This window comes from Tiliqua scincoides, chromosome 4 (assembly GCF_035046505.1).
Source record: "Tiliqua scincoides isolate rTilSci1 chromosome 4, rTilSci1.hap2, whole genome shotgun sequence".
Taxonomy (NCBI): Eukaryota; Metazoa; Chordata; class Lepidosauria; order Squamata; family Scincidae; genus Tiliqua; species Tiliqua scincoides.
Window position 1 is genome coordinate 205,525,357 of NC_089824.1, and position 8,046 is coordinate 205,533,402.

An 8,046-nucleotide genomic window follows, 5' to 3' on the forward strand; every position below is an offset into this window, starting at 1 on the left:
ACTCTTGCTACCAGCCACCCAAGGCGTGTCATGCAATGTCCTAGGGTATCATGATGCACAGTTTGGGAACCCCTGCCTTTACCCCATGCTAATTTGTTTGTTTATGTACAAATGTATACCCCGCTTTATTTCCCTAAAGGGCATTCAAAGCAGGATTGTATAATTTCTTGATACAAACCCTCCCCCCACCAGTTGCTGTTAGTGCAAAAAGGAAAATCTACAGACACAAGTCAGGTGCCTGTATGCTTTTCCCTTCTGTGCTAACAGTTGGTTCAGAGGTGACTTGCATCATGACTTGAGAGACATACACAATTATGCAGGGGATGGTCAGAGTGGATAGAGAGATGCTCTTTACACTCTCACGTAACACCAGAACCAGGGGACATCCACTAATATTGAGTGTTGGGAGAGTTAGAACAGACAAAAGAAAATATTTCTTTACTCAGCCTGTGGTTGGTCTGTGGAACTCCTTGCCACAGGATGTGGTGATGGCATCTGGCCTGGACGCCTTTAAAAGGGGATTGGACAAGTTTCTGGAAAAAAAATCCATTACGGGTTACAAGCCATGATGTGTATGTGCAACCTCCTCATTTTAGAAATGGGCTATGTCAGAATGCCAGATGCAAGGGAGGGCACAAGGATGAGGTCTCTTGTTATCTGGTGTGCTCCCTGGGGCATTTGGTGGGCTGCTGTGAGATACAGGAAGCTGGACTAGATGGGCCTATGGCCTGATCCAGTGGGGCTGTTCTTATGTTTTTATTATCTGGGAATCTGTAGAAAGGAAAAGAGTTAAGGGGTTAACCCCCCCATTCCGCTATGACCCTGTTCCAAATCTCTCTCTCTCTCTCTCTGGCCCTGTGCCAATCATTTTGGCCATGCAAAGTGCATCTGTTTGCTTATGATGAGGATGGTGCAAGAATTTGTTTGCATTGTGGTCCGGATGCCAAAGTCCAGTGGGACTAAGATTCCTGAAGAGGGACTAAAATTTAAAAAGTTTTAAGTCTTTCAATGTAGATCTCTCAGCTACAGTAATAATCATATATGAACTCACTCTGAGCCATGGTTTTGAAATTCAAGCTTCTTCTAAAGTACGAGATTTTGAAAGTGACAAGAAAAGTGAGATTCTTTCTATTGGCTGTTTGATTTTTGCATCTTTCAAAGAGCACCCTGCACTGTGCTCCAAACCTTGCAGCCTCAAGGACAAGAAGCACATACGTTAATTAACTCTGAAGATGTCATTATCTCAGCTGTTCCAGCTATAAGACAATGCCCCCCCCTCCCACCATGCAAGACTTGCAATTAAATTGAGCTAGTTATGGAGTATTCTCAACCTGGGTCTCAGGGAGAGGTGAATTATGGGCCTTCCAGTATCACTTAAGACATGCTTTTAACTATACATATAAGAGACATGGCTGGATGTTGTCCCTCTGTTGCTCTAGCAATTAACTGCAATTAGGACTGATTGGGGGGGGGGAAGTCATGCGCTTGTGCTTTTCAGTGCACAAGAAGGCGCTTCTTTGCCATAAATTAGGTCCCGTGTGTATGTGTTCTCTCTCGCTGTCATTCTCTTGTTCAATGTGTGGGAGTTGATGGCATCAACTTTATGAAATCTCAGCACATGCCAAGAACAGCTGGAGAAGTTTAAACAAGTTCTGGGTGAGGTGAGTTTCATGGGCTGGGCAGGGACTGAAATTAGCAGAGCTACCATGGCAAGCTGCCATCCCAGGAGTATCGAATACTGTATGGTGTGTGGGGCCTCTCTGCTCTGTTGGCAGACTGTCTGTGCAAAAAGAAGAAGAGAAAGCTGCATGTCTCAAAGATAATGATGCACACCCTCCAACTGTATTTCGTTTTATTTTACGCTTTGCACACTGGTATTCAACTTGTCTTTCAAGGAGCTGAGAACCCCCCCCCTTGTTTTATTGTCACGACAACCCTGTGAGGTAGGTTAAACTTAGAGAGAGTGACAGGCCCAAGGTTACTGTGGAACTCCCTGACACAGGATGTGGTGATGGCCCCTGGCCTAGATGCCTTTAAAAGGGAATTGAACAGATTTCTGGAAGAAAACACTTTCACAGGTTACAAGCCCATAATGGGTAAGTGCAACCTCCTGGTTTTATAAGTAGGCAACCTCAGAATGCCAGATACAAGGGAATGGCAGCAAGATGCAGATATCTTGATGTCTTGTGTTCTCTTTGAAGCATCTGGTGGGCCACTCTGAGATACAGGAAGCTGGCTAGATCGGCCTTTGGCCTCATCCAGCAGACCTCTTCTGATGCTCTTAAGGTGCCTTGAGGTCTACCTTGAGGGCCCTTAAGCAGGATGGAAAGGCAGGGTATAAATTTCTCAAATGAATGAATGAATGAATGAATAATGTTTTTCACTGAGCAAGGTCTTGACCTGTATCTCCCTAAACTTAATCCAACAAACTAACCATTAAGCCGTGTTGGCTTTCACTTTACTGACAAAATTAGGGACATGCTCCTAGCAACCCAGTTTCTATCCCACTCACCCTAAGGGCCCGCTCCATTACTCCACATTGCAGATGCCCCTTCTGCATATTATGTGTTTCATGTGCTCTGCATTAGCTCTATCCCCATTGATTTAAATGCCAAGAGTGGTTAAACACTTTTGTGGTTGAAGATGTACAAGAAAAACACAATTATTCCATAGCAGACTGCCAACATTTCAAAGTATATCACTTTGTGGCAATGTGCAAAATGCCTGGCTGGGTATTTCAGGGTGCATTTGCTGTTCCTGAGCATACGTTTCCATGGCTGTACGCTAGAGTCGAGACATGACCATTCCCTCCTATGCAGTTTAACTTTTAGAGGCCTGGGTGCGGGAGCCAAATCCTCAAGAATTCTAGCAACTTACACTAACAAAATTTTAACAAGGCACATACAAAAGGTGAAAATAGGGACAAAATGGTGACAGTGATTTATGACAGTAACCAATACCAGAAATTAGGGACAGTCCCTAGAAAGTAGGAGAAATTACAATACAATACATACAGTAACACCAAAATTATATTTCTCCCATGCCTAGCCTCAGTGCCAGCTTTTAAGGAGCCCTTGGACATGAGAACAAGGATGGTGTAGTGGTTGAGGAGTTTGACCTGTATGGTTCAGGTTCAAGTCCCCACTGAGCCATGAAGCTTTCTGTGTGACCTTGGGCTAGTCACTATCTCTAGGCCTCAACTACCTCACAGGGTTGTTGTGAAGACAACAGGAGGAGAGGAGGAACTATGCATACCACCCTGAGCTCCTTGTAGGAAGGGTAGTATAAAAATGTGGAAAGTAAAAAAAACCAAAACACAACTCTGTGGGACCCCTCTAATTGCACGTGTGCTTACCAGCTCTTCCCCATCTGCCCATAAACCGGATAGCCCACACAGTGGAACTCTTCTTTATCTCCCACCCAGTTTCTGGGCACTCTTCTCTTTCTTCAGCCCACCAGGGCCTCAGGTGAGCACAGGGATTCAGGGGCAGCCAGTTGGATCCTCAGCTTGCTCGGGGACCTTGGCCAGTGTCCAACCTGGCCAACTTCTGACGCTAGACCTCTGCATGAAGTAGGACAAGAGCCCCATTCCATATGGCAAAAAGGACAACGTGAAATATGCAGTGTCAAGTAACTCATCCATTGTCTAAACAGAACCTATTAATTTTGGAAATAGAAGCTGCTCTTTTCAGAAGAAATCCAGTCAAGACAGGAGATATGGCCATTCTTTGGGCCAACAAAGATACATTTTTAAAAGTATGAGTAGGGGGAGAATATGCTTTCTGGGCTGCACATTTTCTACATTGGGAAACTCTCAGATAATAATGTCCTCATATCAGGGGCTGCAATTAAGTCAGGGCCTTGCGCTGTTGTTTACTCAGCATAATAGCTAATCCAGCCCTGTCCTACACCAACTAGAACTCCTTTGCTTCTAAATGCTTCCACATCCTTAAGAGGAATGAGTTCTCCTAATTTAATGGATGGGGATAGTTTCAGTGCATAAGGGCCAAACTACGTGTTCCTTTCAATACATGGTTCGCTTTTGCATGTGTTGTTTTCTTTCAGATAGCAGCTGCCGTGGGTGCCATTGGGCCTGTGGCATGCGGGGAGGGGGGTGGCTTCACCCTTTGCCTTTGCACGGTGGTCTGATGACAATAGTTCCCCCCTTGAAGCTGCTATTTGCCCAGGAGGGAAGGTTCTGCTTCTGCCAATGACCACTTCTTTCACAGAGCAAATAGTATCATGTGTGTGTTCATCAGAATCAGGACACGGGGCAGAAGGATTACCCCCTTCACACATGCAGTCCTGATCAGCAGTCCTGATTCTGAGACAGCTGCTATCTGAAATTGGGGGGGGGGGGGAGAGCAACATTTACATTTAAATAAAGTGCTGTTTAGCCCTCAGGCACCAAGGACTCAAGTTATGTACTCTGGCACAGAGCCCAGTCCTCTTACTGCTTATACTACTAGGGTGGCACAGCCAGCTGAAGAAACTGCTGAGCTTTTGAGAGTTTTCTGCTCTACAGCACCACCAGTTCACTGGGGCCGGAGTTTAAGCCCAGCAAAATCAGGTAACCCGAAGAGCCAGTAAGGTCCCATCTAACCCTATATAACTACTGTCCCTAGTCAAGGCCTTAATCTGAATGCCTTGTTGCATAGTCCAGGTTAAGCAATGTCAGCCAACCAGTCCTACTGCTTGCGGCAAAAACAGTGCAACCTTTGTTCAGAAGCAGAACTCCTGCACACTCCTCTGTGTCTGTTAAACTGCATAAGTAAGCAAAAGAGTTTTGCCCAGACAGAAGCAAGGTGTTGTTTTTTTAAAATCCACACGGCTGAGCACAATGTATTCAAGCTGCAGACGTGACCCCTGTGCCATCCCACAAAATGCCCCCCCCCAGAGAGGAGACTCCTCCATTATGGAGCCTTAATGATGTCCATTGGTGCTCCGAAAGGCTTCTGGAGGGCCGTTAAACTGTACTGGAAGTACTGTTTAATGATCCTCAGGAGGCCTCAGAAAGCTTTCAAAGTGCCAGTGGATGCAGCATGGGACCTCCCAGCCCTCAGACGGGTCCCAGAGGATGGGTGGAGGTGACAGTGGCAGTGCCATCTATGCACATCCCACAGGCATGGAGCCCTGGGGCTTTTGCCCCCTCGAACCCTTCCAGGACCCCTACTGAGTGTACTATATGATAGGAAAATGAGTAGACTCTGCACACAAGATTCCAACAAACACAGATTTCCATTTAGGGAGAACCTTACATGATACACTCAAAACAATACAAAGCAACACAGTCTTATTATTATTTACATTTGTATCCTGCCCTTCATGAATCAAGCTGGGTGTAGGGTAGCATAAATTGATATGAATTACCCCATTGTGTCCTCACAATAGTGCAGTGAAGTGAAGACCAGCCAGTGGACTTCATGGCTGAGTGGGGATTTGATCTTCAGTGTCTAAGGGCACAATCCTAACCAGGTCTACTCAGAAGTAAGTCCTATTTTGTTCAGTGGGGCTTACTCTCAGGAAAGTGTGGTTAAGATTGCAGCCTAAGCCTGACCCGAGACACTGTCTGCCTCTTGAATCAGGGACCTGTCTTTTTCGCTTTCACCATACGATGTACCTTGATGGCATAATCATTCTCATCATCCATCATCCATTAGAGAACAGAACACCAAACCCTATCAGTCATCTCTAGTGGGGGTGGGAAAGAATACAGCCAAGGGTTAGGAGGCAGGCCTCTACAGAAGTGGGAAGAAGAGACAACAGAGTTGACAAATTTAAGTACAGGTCATATTTCCAGAGCATAGAAGGCTGGAAAACAACATGATACTAACAAAGGTTCAACAAACCATAACTGATGCAGGAGATCCATGACAGGGATCTCCTGCATTTTAGTTTATATTTAGTAATTAGCAGTCCTATACAGATGTTTAAAGATCAGAAAAGTGGCATGTGGAATAAGGGCACTTAACTCTCTCCTCCTATGCTGTTTTTCCAATCTAAATCCCCCCCCCCCCGAAGCTGATATTAACCCCAAGGCATACCGGTATGGATAGCTACTAGTAGCTTCAGGGGGAGGTAAATTAGGGAAATGGTGTAGAGAACATCAAACATCCCTTCCTGCAGTGCCAAATTTACTCATCTTCAGAGGTGACCCACTGGGAAGGGGGGGGCTTATTAGTAAACAAAGAAACAGTCACAGGAATCTGATCATGGATCTGCCATGCCAGTCTGATCATGGATGTAGTTTCACCCTCAGATGGGAGAAGCAGCACTTGCTGAAATTCTCCCTTCTATTAAAAGCAGAGGAACCCTTCTCAGTATTGACTGTGGCAACCCTAAAATAGTAAAATGGAAAGTATTCAACTTTCCATTGGGGGTTTAATTGGGGGTTTAATTCCAAAGTGAGTTTAATTCTCACTTGGAAAAAAAATCCCATGTTATTCTGGGGGCAGTGACTATAAGACAAACAAGGTAAGTTATCTAACTTGCTACTTAGGTAAAATGGTTCTTGCTTCAATTAGTTCAGCTAACTAATTAGTTGCAGAACTAATGCAATGTAGCTGGTGTTAGGATTACCTGAATTTTTCATGTCCGCCCAAGTTTTGAATGATATGAGGAGCATTTTAACTAAGTTAAAAGAAATGTCAATGACTGGGTTTTAATCACTTCACCCCTACCTCCACTCCTCTGTGCCTGGAGAGGGAATGTTCTTAAGACAATGAAGCTCTAGATTAGAGCTTAGATCTAGAATTTAGGATTTAGGATCATTTACAGGGTACAAACAACAAGGCGAAAGATTCATTTGTTACTCGTAAGAGATGTTACTGTCTTATAGATGTGTACCCCTGACGGTGACGCTTGGTGTGGCCTGCATTCGCTACACCCTCTTGTGATGCTACTGGTTGACTCTCCTTAAACTTGATGTTTCCTGGCCTTTCTGGCCATCTGAGGAGGTGAGGCTGTGTGCCACAATAGCTCCCAGTTTTGAATGGAGGAGAGGATTGAGGAGAGAGGGTCACTGAGACTGGGCCACTTGCCCAGAAGGCCAAAGAAGGCCCTCCGAAAACCTTTCTCAAGCAGAAAACCTGAGTTCTGTCAACCTGTATTGTACAAATGGTTGGCAACCTTCAGTCTCAAAAGACTATGGTATAAGCCTACAGCAGCTGGTATTCCCAGGTGGTCTCCCATCCAAGTACTAACCAGGCCTGACCCTGCTTAGCTTCCGAGATCAGACGAGATCAGGCATGTGCAAGGTAACAGTTGTACAAAACAATGCATAATGCTACTTTAACATATCGTTTAGGTTCGGTTTTGAGGGTGGTTTGGCTTAACCTCCCCATTCCATTAGCAGAAGGGGATAGGCACTGCAGGAGGGGAAATGAGACATATGTGCACAGATCCTTACTCGTGGGGGGGGGAGGGAAGGACTGGCTCAGGTAGTATCATCTGAAGCGGCTCATTGCAGCCCTTTCTTTCAACCTATGCTATATCATAAGGTTGTTGAGAGGAAGAATGAAATGCGATTCTTAATGCATTCTGTGCTATGGAGATGGCTCAGGACAGTGTAATGGGGTGGGCTGACATATGAAGAGATTGATACTAGAGCCACTGAAGCATCACCAAGGGATCAAGTCAACCTGCCCTATGACTGTCAAAGGTACAGGATCCTATTTGGGTCAGGCATGATGATAACCACACAAAAGTAATTACAAAAGTAATTTCCCTCCCATCTACATTTCATGGCCCCCAGTATGAGGTGTTAAGGCAAAAGCCATTTGGAGAAATTTCATTTTGTCTGTTCAAATTTGTCAGCACTCGACATCCAAGCGAGGCTTCAGGGTTTGGTTGGTGTCCAACAGCAGCATCCCAACAGCTCAGGGTTCAGTTCATGAACTAGATCCTAAAGGATTCTCACAACCCTAATTGTTGTTGTTATAATTAAAAACAAAGCACTAATAAAGCACCATAAGGTGCTTTGAAAACTAGACAAGACACGTTCCCTGCCCCAGAGAATTTAACAGCTAAAGAGGCCAAAACAATGAC

At 45.1% G+C, this 8,046-nt stretch overlaps 1 pseudogene; it reads right to left on the minus strand.

Annotated features, from left to right (window-relative positions):
- Positions 1-7,154: 7,154 nt before the first annotated feature.
- LOC136650198 (5S ribosomal RNA) lies at positions 7,155-7,271 on the minus strand (annotated as a pseudogene).
- Between the last annotated feature and the right edge of the window lie 775 nt (positions 7,272-8,046).